Genomic DNA, 16,680 nt, shown 5'->3' with positions numbered 1-16,680 from the left:
AAAGCTACTGATTTAATAAAGTTGCTGAATGAGGTACACTATTCAATGCGCTATGTATTGAAGTATACAATTATATTATTGAATCCATAAACTGGCTTGTTATGTTTTGTTAACTGACCTCTCCCATTTTAAAGCTGAAAAAAATCAACATATATTCAATCGGTAATAATTTCAAAGAAACATCAGAGAATTTTACATTTTAACTTCAGTAAATAACATATTATAGATAGTTCACGTTTCTATGATATACATTTTTGTTCGTATGTAAATATTGAAGTATGTAACGTGGCTATACAACGGCTATACCAAGGGCTATACCAATAAATGATGGTGTAATGAAGGTGTAATGAGAGCCCTTTGAGAGCCATTCAAATTCAAATTCAGCTATTCAAATTCAAATTATTGTCTTGCTGATTTATATTTTCCTTCATTCGAGAACCAACCAGTGTATTGTATATGCATAATGCATTACTAATCTGTGGTCACTGGTCAGCACAAAGCACATACTCTGTGACAGTTTTGTTGTTTTTCAATTTTCTGCATTCCGAATTTAAAAAGCTCCAATACGAGCTCCAATAATCCATACGAATTCAAATTCTTCTGTAGATATTTCATTAACATCAAACTGTTTTACCAAGGTTTTACCTTGTTTGTTTTGTTGTGTTTTACGTATAAAAATAAGTATCCTGATAAAATTCGACGTAAGTAATAATAATATGTCTGCCGGTAGTATGGACTATGGAATAATTTTGTCTAAAAATTCTCTCGTTTGTCATGCTGTGTGTCCATTATTGAGATTTTGAAGAATTCTCCCAATTGTATTTCTTTGAAGTTCTCAGTTTGGGTTGTTCGTTTATCATCACATAATTGTGTTTGCTCTTAAAAATACCACTGCTCCAGAAATACAGATGTGTATATTGCACATTGTAAATTTCTTATTCATTTTTATTGGTAAGTGATATGACAGCACTTGTCTAACAAATGAATATATTTTTTGGTATTATAATGACATAACATTTTAGAAGTATTAGCATGAAATTTTAAACTTATAAAGTCGTGTAATAAAATAATATATTGTAGTGAATTGAGGTGATGTTCAAATTATTAGCGATAATCGTTGAAAAAGCATGGTTTACCATTTCTGAAATAATAAGTAATATTGCATCAAGTCAGATTAAGAAATAATATTTTTAAAGTTTTCAAGATATTCTGTGTATAAAAGATTCTTCGTTTTGCATCCCTATTGTTGCATCCATCAAAATCCAGTCTATATGAGTCGGTTACCTACAAACATTCAGGTGAAGGAAATAAAAGCATGTTAAAAATAAGTTCAAACACATTTTAAGTTCTATATGTATATTTTATAGCCTTAATTACTTCCAAAAACGGATCTTTTTTATTATTTCCTGCTACTACCTGATCCTCTCGTTCTGCTGACTGGTATTTCTCCACTGCTTCTTGACAATACCCGTACCAGTTAGTAATAGTAACTGGAGTTAAACATTGTCCATCCATTCGTGTACCATCCTCCCATATAACCTTATCCATCGGCCATTTGTGCGCATAACAGTAAACTAAATAGAAGATCGTGGGCAAGCAGATTTTCGCGTTTTCGAAAAAGGTCCCGATAGACCGGGCTACGCGATTCTTTCCCTTGCACTTACCTTTATAACACGCAAATGCGCCGACAGTGTTATTATTTGAATAATATATTCTCATTGGTACACGATGGTAAGTGCAGATTTTTTCTTTTTTAATCAGGCCGTGGTCTTCAGCGAATGTTACGCATTGTTCCCGAGTACCTAATTCTCTCACAAGTTTCGGTAAATTCCACATTCGAGCTACTTCTCTTGATTGTACCTCCTCGTTCGAACTATCAGGGCGGCGGGATTCAGCACTGGTAGATGGTTGTTGGTCTTGAAATTCCATAGTGGATCAGTCTTAAATAATCACAGTCAATCGGTAATGAAAATTAATCAAAATACAGTAGGTTAGTTGTAAATCTGGGGTCCAAAATACATGCAAAGGTCTGTAAGAAGTTTTAAAATTAATAATAAAAGATGATAGCCAAGTTCGTCGTCGTCTTTTCACAATGAATTACAGCAGTAAAGAAAACAGAGCACACTCAAGTAACAAGTGTAACGGAATGAGCTTCCAAGATGGCGTCCTGTCAACTTGACGTTGTCATTTGTCAAGTTACGTCGTTTTTTAAATTATTATAGTGGCGTCGAGTTATTGTGATTTTGGAAATGCACGACAATGTTGACACAGTGTGGAAATTTTCGATGGGCCCTGGAGGGAAAGTACTTGAAATACTCTAGTATTTAATATATCTCTAGGTCCTATACAATAGTTTTGCCATTTTACTTTAAATTAGGTTAACGAAAATGTAATTTTAGTTGATGTTTGATAAACATTTTCGTCCAAATTATTACGGTGTTTCGATTTAATGTGAAGCGTACTTGAAAATCCGGTCTCACATAGGTGTGGCCGTTGTCTGTCTGTTATATTGATATTTTACAGGGTGGTCGGTAATATGTACAGGTAGGGTTGCCAACTTTTATTAGAAGAAATAGAGTATATCTGATTTCAAAGGAGGTAAGAGTACGGACTTACGAAAAAGAGTATCATTTATTTAATATTTTAAAAAATGTATTTTTTTGTATTTTTTGCAGTACCTAACAATTTTTCATTATTTTTAAATGAATTATAATATGAATCCAAACATTCCAAATCTAAATTTATATATATCAAGAGCTCATTTTTAATTAATTTTAATGAAGCTCGGTTTCTCTCTTCCCGCCACTTCACATTCATGACCGAAAAGACTTTCAGTAAATGCTGAAGTGGCGGGAACAGAGAGTATATAGCTAATCATTTTTTTTAAACAAACAAATTCGTCAGGACATTTTTTTTAAATAAATTGCCATTTTTCTGCAGTGGACTTTTGCATAAAATCTGTGTTATTCAACAATTCGCCTTGGAGTTTTTTAAAATAATAACTTCTGAATATAAACTGTCCATGTGTATGTTTAGTCTTCGTAAAAGTACTTCTGTACAGTACAGAAGTTGGCCTGTACAGTACAGAAGTTGGCCTGTACTGTACAGAAGTACAGTACAGGCCAACAACATATAATTTGAGAAATGGAGTGATATTCCAAAATGTGCTAATTTGTCATGATGCAATTATTGGAGACTAAAAAAAAACTGAATTGTGTTTATTCTCTCAGATAATGCATTGTAATTTTATGTTGCAAATAAATAACGACATAATGTGTTTTTAGAGATATAACTATAAATTTGTTACATTTAAGATAAAAAAAAAGTTTTATTTATTGCCATGTATTACCAAAATGCACTAAGTCATTAGGCATATTGTACTAAGTCATAACTAATAGTAGGGGAGGCCAAGAGGGGATTTTGGGATTTACTCGAGCGCGTCAGATTACTATAAGGGACGGTACCTTAGCTATTCATTAGTACCTCTAGTCAATATGAGCAGTTATGGTTGGTGGGTGCGCTCAGGGGCCCCGCTGGAAAATTTGAATAATCCATAATTCCCTAAGGTTGAGCTCGAATCGTCAGATTAGCGAAATGGGGACTTCTTATATTGTAATTAACCCCCCCATATATTAATCTGACGCGCTCGAATAATATTACTTTAATTTTTTACCCTTTCTTCATAGCGATTAAATCGCCACTTAAATCGTCAGATTAACGTATACTTTTTTTCAGTGACGTCCTGGAGCATGCAAAATATCAATATCTAACGCGCTTGAGTATTTCCAAGCCAATTTTTTTCTTTTTTAAATTAAAAAAAATCAAAACACCCTTCCCCACCGCTAAAAGTGAAAACATTATAGGACCTTTTTTTCTCGCTATGGTCTAATCTACCAATTCTAATAGGTTCCCGTGACGCTCGAGTAAATCCACATTTAGCATCCTGGGCTCCCCTACTATAAGTACATTTTGAAATAAAATCACATTGCAAAATCGTAATACTATTGTGCCAGTCGCCAGTGTGGTAGGTTCAGTTCATCAAATCAGAAAAGTGTCATTTTATACATTTTAATATAAAGAAGCACAATTCACTAATGAAAGTTATGAAGTCAAACAATCAATGTAACACTACCTAACTAAAGAAATGAAAAAAAAAAATACAATCTGGCATATTATAAAATTTATGGCTCATATAAATACTCTTCATCGTCATTTCCATAAATAATTTCTTCATCTGACACAACACTTGCACAATTTCCGAGTGCTTTAGTAGCCACTGATAAATCACAAAATTGAAGTAATTTTCTTACATCATTCTTTTTATCTTCTGATATGCAGTTTTCAGCTGGATTTTGAATTTTATAGTCATTGCTGTCTATGCATTTCTCAACCATAATATCATCTTTTTCCGATGCAGTTGTCATGGGTGTATTAACTGCTTCTGAATTCTTACTGTTTCACAGCATAGGATCCTGATTTTCAAAGTCGTTACAATCTATCCATTATTCACAAAATTGAAGTAATTTTCTTACATCATTCTTTTTATCTTCTGATATGCAGTTTTCAACAGCAGGATCAACTTGTAGATTATTATTGTTGTGGACTGTATAATTTTTTGGGGTTCGTGGTCAAAATAAAAACCCTTCCTTCGACATACATACATATATTTTCCCTTTTTACACTATTACAATAATTATACCTAATCACTATTACTACTTATTCACTACTGGTCTGTAATAAGGACTTGCTCGAACTGAACGCAATTTGAAAATGTGGGCTATTTATATGGAGAATCTACTGTGTCCAATATAGTGGAAGAAGTGTGTGATTCTTTGTGGAAGCACCTTCATCTATTTATGTTAAGTACATTAACAATATGATCGGTCTTTATTTCTTCAAGTGCAAGTGCGAACATTTGCGCAAGTTGAAATATGCCTGATTTTCTGCGGTATTTTTATGTCCGATAAAACTGTCACTTTTTTGGCTTTTTGAACTCTGTTTACTACAATCTAAATCACTTGTAATATTCATATTTGACTTTATCAAAAGATATAAATGATTATTCATTACACAATTTTCTGTGCTATGTACATATAATTATCTTTTGGTGTTCGAGGAAATTCAATATTCCTCAACATAGAAAATTGAGTGCCTCTATAACTTGTCGTATACAACGACTTGCTGTTCGCTGTGGCAAAAATTGGGTAACACCCACTTTATCCTGGTAGGATCCCGTTGCTAAGAAATTTAGCCAACAAAGGACCTTCAAAATAACAGAAATGTTAACAATGATTATCGTATGCTTCCAATCAAATAAAATCTTACAGCATATCTTGAAATTAAAGTTGAATTTATTTACATTTTCTTCCAAAAGAATCATTTTACTCTTTCGTAATGCGGAATGTATGCGCAAATCATCACATTGCTTTTTAAGGGTAACTATTTAATTTCGCTACCTTTTCGTAAATACTATATCTGGAATTTCAAGAAAATTTTCTAAATTCTGCCTAAATAATTTCTGCGCTTCCGCCTAATAGACCGGGAGATACTGACACAAAATTTCGAGTCATTTGTAACAAGGATGGCGGTTCTACAGGGGTCTTAGTACGCAATGACAAAAAGAAAAATGATGGTGTGAACGCTGGTACCGGTGGCTTAGTCGCGTGGGCGTTTGTCGAACTCGTCGGAAAAATAGCGAAAGTCAAACGATTTGTAACACAAAAATTTTAGAATTTACCGATAGCCCATAAAAAAGTAGTAGGCGGTAGTGTCATGCCATACTTTTCCGGTGTGACTTACAGCCCGCCATACCGACGCGAATGTGTTGATTTAAATAAAACAATCATTCAACCATTTGTACCAGGCTAACTTTTGCACAGGTAACTATCGTCGTGCAGCCATTTACGAAAATCGCCATGCCATACTTTTCGGACGATTCCAAATGGTCGCCATACCGCCGAAAATCTGCAAAAAATTTTTATTTCGCCAAACTTTTTGTACCAGTATTGCATTTGGATTTTTGGAGAGTATTTGATAAAATGTGACCATTATTATATTTGCCATACTTCTAGTAGGGGGAAAAAGTGCTGTCATACTTGAAAACTTAATTTATTATTAATTTATATAAGTGAAGATTTCCAACACATAGATCTTTGAAATTTTGTATTTATATTTGTTGATCCTCAAACTTACAGGAAAAATAAGTGCCATACTGTTACAAATCGTTTGACTTTCGCTATTTTCCGACGAGTTCGACTAACGCCCACGCGACTAAGCCGCCGGTACCAGCGTTCACGCCATCGTTTTTCTTTTTGTCATTGCGTACTAAGACCCCTGTAGAACCGCCATCCTGTTACAAATGACTCGAAATTTTGTGTCAGTATCTCCCGGTCTATAAGATACACTTCCTCATTATGCGCCCCCCGTGACAAATTTAATTGATGCATTTTAAAAATGAAAGAAATATTTCTACAAAGATGAAAATTTACAGAGAAATGTCATTCAAATTTTTATCTTCGAGTGCCTTGACATTTGTTTGGTTTCGTCAAGAAGCTTATATTATCTAAGGGCGTATTCAGAAAGAAAGCTTGAAACTTATAAGCGCTTATCGGCGCTTGTCATGTTCATATATTTTCCTGTCAGTGCTGTCAACCCGCGCAGGAAAATATATGAACATGACAAGCGCCGATAAGCGCTTATAAGTTTCAAGCTTTCTTTCTGAATACGCCCTATTACACTGGAGATTTCAGTATGAACATTAACTTGTAACAAGAAAATATGAAGTTGGCAAGTTGGTGTGAAAGGGATAAAAAAACGTGAAAGGGATAAAAAAACATATAGGCGTCATTCAAGGTCATATTTTCTTGTTACAAGTTAATGGTCATAGTGCAATCTCCAGTGTATTAGATATAAGCTTCTTGGGTTTCGTACTACTAATTCCTTTGTCATAACCTGCCATTTGGCAGGTGCCAATTTTGGTTTCGATACAAATGTAGTGATGCTTGGAATAAAGGAATAGATTACCCTGTCACTTTGGCTTCTAATATCTATATATTTTTGTTTTAATTGTCATCTGCAATTAGTCGTTGCCTATGAGCAGTTTTGGGTCAGTATATTTGGCGGTTGGAGAATTAAAGCCAGTGCCCTAATTTCCCTTACTAATTTAGCTGAACTTCTATACGTTACAGCAAAATGCTTATCGTAAACATACATTTGTATTCCCATACATTGAAGATTCTATTATACTATCGTTATTGCCGTTGGTCTCGGCCTGCAGTTCGTAAACATTCTTATTGGTGCACATGTTGAACACTTTGATTATAATTTTTAATATATTTTAGGTGAATAAGAGTACTAAAACTCACTTATGAGCATATTTATTGCGCTCGATGTAGACGTCCGGCGATATCGATAGCAAGTTGCATACTGCGTTTCACATTGTACATTTTGTATGTTAGCAAAACCCCTACAGAATTATTGTCTTTACCAATTTCGGAAACACCAATAATTTCTAAATATTGCCGGAAAATCTTCGGTGTACATACTCATTACATCTGATGATGCCCTATACAAGCCTCCTCTGTCTTTTACTGATAGTAAATGCGCATTAGAATAAGATGGAGGATAAAACAAAGCATTTTCTTTAATCACACTGCTTAAGGCAGAACGTATTTAACAAAGTATAATATTATTTAATTTGCTGGCCACATATACAGAAATATAGATAACTACCATTTCTGAAAATTCAGACAAATTCGGATTAAAGGTGTAGTCGTGGTCAAAATATGTCATTTCAGTGTCCTCTGGGTTCACTGCACCATTGTTGTTTCCAAATAATTTAGCCTTTTGAGCCGTATTTTTAATAGCTTTAGCATAGTTCGGTTTTGTCGAATTCTTATGTCGTCTAGAGTCAAACAATTTCCATTTCTACTTATCTTGAATTCTGCATGGACTAATAGTTTTTATGTGTGGACATAAATGCATATGCTGATGGATTATTATTAAATCCACCCATGGATGGCACCAAAATAATTCTATTTGGTCCTGTGATAATTTGTATACAAGGAGAAAATGAATAAAACAGATTTAATACAAATTTTAAATCCTAGAAAACCAGTTTATTTTCTAGACTCTACAGTCTAGCACAAAAGTGCCGCCCAACAATTTAAGACTATTAATGTACTCATTAATTTCGAGCATTTTAACTCTGCCTTATGCAATATTTTTGTTTTTTTTCTGGGTTTTTTTCAAACATACAGCTAAATTTCGTGAGATCATCATACCGTACAAGTCATTTATTATTCTTATGAACTTTATTCGCATCTTTATATCGGCATCACAATTTTCAGAACCTATTTTTTTTTCTTAACATGTTTGCAGAGCGTCTGCTACAGACTTACTCAATAACTGGGTTGCCAATTTTCTCTGTCAGTTTAAACGAAATATTCTGATTAGGTCTTCAAGTATATTATATAGCAATACATTAAGAGCTACGTTATCATAAATATAAGTGTGTTTGCTGATTTAAAGCCCGTATCGGTTATTGTATTTACTTTAGAGGCTAAGCTGCTTCTAATACTTTATTCTATGGAAAAATTGATTGAATGACTCGCCATTTTTAATTTTTAAAGATTCAGGTTCTAAAGCTATGCATTCCTCGAATATAGGATCACCGAAATGCTGCGAAAGCAAAATTTTAAGTGCAGCCATGATACAATGTCTTAGATTTCATTAAGTAAACAACGGCTTTTCATAATATATATATATATAAATCGCAGAAGACTTGTTGCGTCTTTTCAGAGTCGATACTTATTGCGTCTTCCTCTTCCGAAACGATTTTATTAAGTATGTTTTTGAATATTGTTGATTTATGCGCACTCAAAATTATCAGTCGTAAAGAAAATTCGTTTAAACCAGAAAGGGTGATATACATTTTTGAATAATTCCCGGTCACTCTGTGCGTCCGGTCGTATTGGTGACCATGTCGCACACTGTATATTGTCATGTATATCCGATATTGTGTGCTCACTTCATGCTTCCGTTTATGCCGGTAACCTAGTAGCACGCTGTATATTGTCTCGTATAAGCTGATGTAGTGTGCTTACTTTTTGCGACAGTTCGTATCGATAACCATCTTGATTCGTACTTCGCGGACATCCTCAATAAACTCTCGATTAACTACATAGTATAAAACAAAGTCGCTTAATGTCTGTTTGTCTATTATGTGTCCGATCCTTGAAGTTAAGAAAATTTTCCTATTTTAGAAGTTTCTTACATAAATTATAAATCATACAAGAATAATGTTTGAATGTTTTATATTAAACTAAGGGGACAAGTAGGAGTTAAAGTAAGGTTTAAAAAATTGCAAGACTAATATATGGCTACTTCAAAAACGTAACTGATTTTGATGTCCAAAATTAGGCTGACTTTAAGCTGATTTTAATATATTCCTAACGAAACCGTCCCGGGCTCTAGCGTCCTTAAAAATTTGAGAAGTTTTCATCACTAGCTCTACACATCTTTCCAATGACTGTATGTGTCAAAGAAAATCGAAAATATCGAGGCTGTATTCCAGGCCCGTAACTAGGACTCGGTTTCGGGGGGGGTCCAAGGGGGTAGAGAGACGTAACGAAGAATTGCGCGAGCGAAGCGAGCGCGAAAATTTTACGGTGTTTTTGGAATAATAGGAAAATATTCGTTTGATGAGAGACTCGTTTTGGCCCTAGGCTCCTTCTACTTTGCCTTCTAGTAAATCTACCTTGAAAAATGGGAGAGCTCAGTAATGCTTATAGTTAGCTGAATTCGTCGGCATGGGCTTTAGGTACCCGTACTGATTGTTTCAGAAACAAACTAGGAACCACAACACAAACATGTAAAATTGTTAACTAAAAGTTAAGTTCTAAGTCATTTAAAAAGTGCCGTTAAGTCAAACCTAATTCGTATTGAAAGGGCTCAACGAGCGGTACTTAAAACTATGCTGCAAAAACCTTTTAGATACCCTACCTTTAACCTTTATAAAGACGCTAGTGTTCTTACAGTTCGCCAACTTTTCATCCTTGATAAAATTATATCTACGCACAAATGGGTGATTACCTCTCCCAATTACAAGGATTACGTAAGAAAGCGTATTTACAAAATACCAAATGTTCGTGTAAATACTTCTTTTGCTAAGCGTTTCAATCCTTTTGCTGGTATATTTATTTATAATAAAATTTGCTCCAATTGTAATATTAAAACTGTTCTCCGAAAAAAGCAAAGATCAACGTAACTAACTTCCTTAATTCTCTGAACTACGTATCAACAGAAAATCTTCTTGCATCTTTATTTTAATTCGTGTATAATCGGCACTTATATCATTTCATAATTATTATATTTATTGTTATATGTATATATATGTATTTATTATGTATATATTTTATTTATTTCATAATATATTATATTAATTTTATTTTTTAGTACCTCTAGTTTTTAAGATATAAGTCCTTGGTAATTAATCCAAATAATCAGTCTGATTATTTAAGTGGTTTAATATGTAATTTATTTTAAGTTAAATGATAATAACAATAAAAATTGTAATTAAATATGTCTGTATTACTCTGCCCAAAGGGTGATCGGCAATATGTATAATGCCCGGTCAATTTTGATTATTTGAATAATTATTATCAAATTGCACTCTCACATTGGGCATTTTTCATAATGACCGGGCTTTATGTATACTGCCCAATTTATCACTTGGTCCATCGCATATGCATGTAAAGCGGATTTTCAAATAAAAACAACAAATTTTCTTTGTAAAGTGTATTTTCCCTTTCTTTAACATTAACAGGTAAATATGTTTAACCAAGTAAAACATTTTTCATCCTAATACCTAGTTACAATGTTGAGAGGGTCAGACTGGTGTCTGAAAAAGGATTAAATGACCTGTGTTTTACATTACCAGGTCACAACGCCACAAAATACATATATTTTTAAAAAGTTTTTAAGGAAAGATATATAATAATAAACTTACATCGGTACTGGGGGGAACGTATGTAATATCGGTATCTGCGTCATAATCGTTACTGTTCTCCTCGTCGTCAATTTCCCAAGGTCTGGGAGGATTCTTTGCGTTTTCCAAATCGTCATGTCGGACTTTTTTAACTGAAAACGTAGGAAAGTAAATTTAAACATAAGGTTGTAGTATGAGGAGCCTATACAGGGTGTCCCAAGACACCTGTACCAGCGAAGGTCTATTGTCGGGGGACATTTCAACCTATCCATTGGACCCCCATGTATGTTCTACGATTATTTGTAGTTTTCGAGATATAAATTTTGTAAGATTTTTAATTTTTTCCCATTTTTTTAACGATTTTGGCTAATACAAAAATGTGGGTCATGTTTCTTTAAAAATAAATTTTTAAAAGTTCTTTTAATTATTTATGGTATATATATATATATATATATTTAATAATATATTTAATAATATTTTATATGTACATAATAACGCTTACTTACACACAAAAGTAGGAGATAGACATTGTTATGACACAAGAAACAGAAATAAAATTGAAATGCCATTATTCCGGCTAGCTAAAGTTAAAAATTCATTTATGGGCCAAGGTATACGCTTTTACAACAGAATTCCTCATAATATTATAGAGTTAAGTAGTTCTAAATTTAAATCTTATATAAAAAATGTACTTGTCAAGAGAGCCTATTACAGTATTAAGGAATATATGGAAGATAAAAACCCATGGAGGGTTGTCGCGTAAAAACCACAGGACAGTTCTTTGGCATATTATGATAATATAATATTATGATATTATTACATATGTAATTTGTAAAATTGTAAATCTGACATGATTAAAAAGAGCAACTATGGAGTTTCTTGCCGATTCTTCTCCGTAGATACTGCTTTCCGAATCGGTGGTAAATGTTAAAATATGTACTTAATGACGTTTCAAAAGTGCTTCTAGAAGAAGTCTAATTGAATAAATAAATGTTTGAGTTTGAGTTTGAGTTTGAGTTTTATATATACTGTGACGGTACAGTAAGGAGTGGATTTCAGTGTTCTCTGGGTCTTCTGCATATTCTTTGAATTCTATCTTTGGATATGCCTTTTCTTTAATTTGATTGAGCGTTTACCCCCAACAGTTACTTCCTACTTTGGAATATAATAGATACTGTTTGATTTTTCTTTTATATCCTCCTGAGACCCAGGACCCCAAAAGTTATAGGATCTTCGTGATTTTTGGAATAGTGGTTGATATTGATGTAGAGACTACGGGAAAAATATTTAAAAAAATCCCCTCCTCCCACAAACCCCAGAATAGGGGGTATCACAGGTGATACTATGGGATCATAATAGTATTAAAAGGCATTAAAATTTATTGAATGTTTTTTTAATCAGACTTTTAATCAACCTTAAACGAACGAACGAACCTTAAAAATTAATCATGTTTGGTATGAAATTCAAGAAAACAATTGCGGTTTACATTGAAACATAAGAAAATGTTACAAGTAGAACATTTTACGAATGTTAATTGGCTGCATTTATCGAGTCTACATTTAGACCGATTGTTTTGATCGCCCTTCACGCATATTGGTAAGTGTTGAGCTTCTTTTAATCTTTTAGCTTCATGGGGAAGAGGCTGCACAAGCCTACGCTTCCGGTTTGAAGGTAGTGCTACAATATCCTCTTCCGGCTTTGAGCATACTCCAGGACTACTGGTACCACTTCGAGGGCTATTACGGGAGATGCGTCGCAGCGAAGGACTTGGACATGACTCTGGAGCGGGAGTTTGACTTCCATAGATTAAATGGTTGGCTAGGTCCATTTTGAACTCTAAATACTGCTAAATTCGTTTCCGTGGCAATCCAAACTTGGTCGCATCTTCTCGGTATTGAATCCATGCAGCAGCAGCGGAAAAGTCAAAGAAATGATAAATGGCTCGTACAGTCCATTTACCAGTTCTGCCTCGCATGGGGTATTTTTATTGGGGTATGATCCCATCTCAAAGGACGGTTTCTTGACCTTCTCGTAGCATTAGCACGTGCAATTGAAAAAAGCGGCTCATCGTCAGAAGAATCCCAATCACTTTCGACTAAAGGCCGAGGTACTACTTCCTCGGAGATATCTTCTTGCTCTAAATTTAGATCTTCCTCGTCTTCTTCATCTATATCTTCACACTCTGATTCATCTAAATTCATTAAATTCTGAATAATTTCACCATCCCGCAACCCTGAAAATGATACGATTTTTAGACGCGAGTGCCCAAAGTATCACCTATGATACCGAAAGAAATGTGCCAAAATAATGTATTTAATTGCATAATCTATACAGTATAACTTCGTGAACGTTTAGTGTAATGCCGATTCTAAATAGTTACAACAAAAAACACACGCAAAAACAATATATAATAATACTTACTTCTGCTCAAATTCGCCATTTCGGTTTTTCTGCGTACCTTCAATTTCAAATTATGATAGGCAAGACCCAGACCAACCAAAACGAGCCGTAGCCACCTAGTAGCATAGCCTAATAACTGTTTCAAGTTATTTTGATAATGATTCAAACAAACCGCGACAAATGGCGTTTCAAAAAAATTATTTTCCCGAGTATCATAGGTGACACCGAGGGTCTCAGGAGGATATACATTTGTTTGATAAATGTGGAGCATCAATTTTAGAATTTCAAATACGACCCTCAACATAGCCAAAAATATTTTATTTTTAAATTAGCGTGGTTAGGCAAGTGTACTACTCAATTAAATAACTTATGAACAAAACAAACAATTAATACTAGAAGTGGCGATATGAGTGCAAGTAGGTTTCTCTGATTTACTTAATTCAGAGTCTAAAAACTCTAAAACCTATACTTAGGTTGCAAAAACTCCCTAAATAAAGATGATGTTGGTACTTTTGCCCTACTGCTTCCTGGACTCAGGATCTAATTTTCAAAAGATCATTATTTTTATCATTATTTTTAAAAGATCCGTAAAACTAGGCCATTCTATAAACTGTCCCGAAAATCTAGGTATGGAAATGCAATTTAAAACTATTATGAATTATTTTCGGATCCCAAATTTGAATTTCTTAATACTAATAATTTATCCTTTAATAATGACTTATGTATAATCTAGATGGCAAGTTTTTTTTTTTTGGATTCTATTTTTAACATAGAGTCGTATACATTTTCTCCATTATCGACGACGCGACTCCATGACGACGCGGTTGGCGCAGTGGTAAAGTAACTGCCTACTGAGCCGACGGTCCCGGGTTCGATCCCCGGTCAGGGCAAATATTTGTGTGATGAACTCAATTATTTGTTCTTGGGTCTGGGTGTTATTATCTATATATGTATTTATTAAATATTATATTTATCGTCGTCTAGTACCCACAACACAAGCCTTAAATGAGCTTACTGTGGGACTAGGTCGATTTGTGTAATAATGTCCTATAATATTTATTTATTTATTTATTTATTTATTATCGCAAATTCAATTAATAATTTCATGTTTTTTATTGGCTTTTTATCAATTTGGCGAGAGTAGTAAGGTTTGTATTACAAAAAAATTGTTGATGGTTCTTCCAATGGCAGGAGCATGTTGAACCACTCTTCATATACCTCTGCATTCATCTCTTCATGGCAATCGCCAGATTTCTTCGATTTAAATGCCAGCAGTCCATCTTGTACATAACCTTTTGCCGTACCAGCGTATCAAATGATGAGTCGTTCACTTTTTCCCATTGGTAGAGATCGACGTAGCAGTATCATCAGTCCAGGAACGGGATATTAGGTTTAAAGAATCATTTATTCTCATTTAAAGACTTAAAGCTAATTACATGAGAATAACATAACAAAGTAAATAAATAATCTAACAGTCGTCCGGGCACAGCTATTCCAAAGGTAGGTGTTTTATTCCAGAAGTGATTGGTCATTAAGTATGTGATCAGCTAGGCGCTTTTTAAATGTATAAATCGATTCAGCTGTTTTTATATTATTGTTTAGTTTATTATAGAATTGGGCACCTTCAAAAGTAATACATTTCTGTCCATAGCCGGTCCTGACCTTCGGTATGTCTAGATCCTTTGTGTTACGTTTAGAATAAGCTGGTTTATTTTTCTTGAAAGTTAGTGCTGTATGTATTTTCTTGTCTAAAATTTTCTTAATAAGAATACATGTTGTATATTTATATAATTGTTTGATGTTCATCAGTTTTGTGTCTTTATAAATTTTGATTGACGGTGTTAGGTAATGATAGTGATATAATATTTTAATTATTTTATTCTGAATTATTTGTAACTCTTTTAGTTTGTATTTGGGAGCACTTCCCCATACCTCGATTAAATACATAAGATGTGATTTTACTAAGGAATTATAAATATTTATGCGGACCTGTTTAGGAAGGCATCCTACAACCCTACGAAGTGAGCCAGCAAGGGATGAGAGTTTAGATTTAACATGGTCTATTTGATTGTTCCAGGACAAGCCACTATCTATTCTTAAACCAAGATATTTTTCATTACTTTTTTGTTGAAGTGGAATTCCATTCAAAGTAATTGGCACATGAGGTGGAATTTTTTTATTTTTTGCTTTAAAAATAACATAGGATGTTTTTAATACGTTAACAGTTAAGAGGTTGTACTGAAACCATTCAAATAAGTGGTTGAGGTCTTCCTGAGCTTGTGAAATAATATTATTTATACAGGATCCGAAATAAAATAGACATGTATCATCTGCGTATTGGGTAATTTCGCCATGTAGGCCTATGTCATGGATATTATTCACATAAATTAAGAACAACAGTGGTCCTAACACCGATCCCTGTGGTATTCCACAGGTCATTGGTAAGAGATCGCTTTGCGTATTGCCAATTTTGACAAGTTGTGTTCGGTTATTTAGATATGAAATAAACATTTTTAGTGCAATACCAGTGATTCCAATAGCCTCGAGTTTTTTTATCAATAATGAGTGACTAACTGTGTCAAATGCTTTTTTTAAATCAATGAATACTCCTAAAGCAATATTTTTACGATCAAAGTTATGTTTAATATTTGTGACTAAATCTATTGTAGCTGATAATGTATTAGACTGTGGCCGAAATCCGTATTGTTTGTTAGATATAAATTTTATTAAATTCAAATGATCATTTAAGCGGTTGTAAATAATTTTCTCGAGAATTTTGGAAATCACTGGTAGTACAGAGATGGGACGATAATTGTTTACTTCCATTTTATCTCCCGATTTGTAGATGGGACTAACCTTAGCAATTTTTAGTGAGTCCGGGAATTCTCCGTTTGATAATAGATTATTAAAACTAATTGTAAGTTTGTCTAAAATTAATTTACTTATGGATTTTATGGCTTTAGTGGTCACACCATCTATGCCTGTACTACAATTAGGGTCAAGATTTTTAATTATATTATTTATTTCTTTTTCGTTACACGGTAAAAATGCAGATAATGAGTGGCTATGATGATGTATGATTGGTAATGTATGAACTGTGTTGTTGTGGTATCTGATTGGAATATGTTTTGCAAGGTTAGGACCAACTGTGGAGAAAAACTCATTAAATGTTTTACAAATATCAGAAATTTTTGTAATTGGACCAAATTCAGAATTTAATTTAAGGGGACTATCATAGTTTTTAAGTTTGTTTGTTGCAAGAGTATTAATAAGGGTCCATGTCTTCTTTGGGT

The 16,680-nt window shown here is 33.6% G+C and overlaps 1 long non-coding RNA gene across 1 annotated transcript; it reads right to left on the bottom strand.

The window, feature by feature from the left end:
* Positions 1-10,258: 10,258 nt before the first annotated feature.
* Positions 10,259-14,751, bottom strand: LOC149475228 (uncharacterized). The gene is made up of 3 exons (XR_016318106.1): positions 14,606-14,751; positions 11,009-11,139; positions 10,259-10,900 (listed from the first exon to the last, which is right to left on the bottom strand). It is a non-coding gene; the product is annotated as an uncharacterized LOC149475228 (long non-coding RNA).
* Positions 14,752-16,680: the final 1,929 nt, after the last annotated feature.

Source organism: Colias philodice, chromosome 31, assembly GCF_061535455.1.
Source record: "Colias philodice isolate Cphi_HAF_F1 chromosome 31, ilColPhil1 Martin Lab GWU primary, whole genome shotgun sequence".
Taxonomy (NCBI): Eukaryota; Metazoa; Arthropoda; class Insecta; order Lepidoptera; family Pieridae; genus Colias; species Colias philodice.
This window is presented reverse-complemented; position numbering and strand designations above follow the sequence as displayed.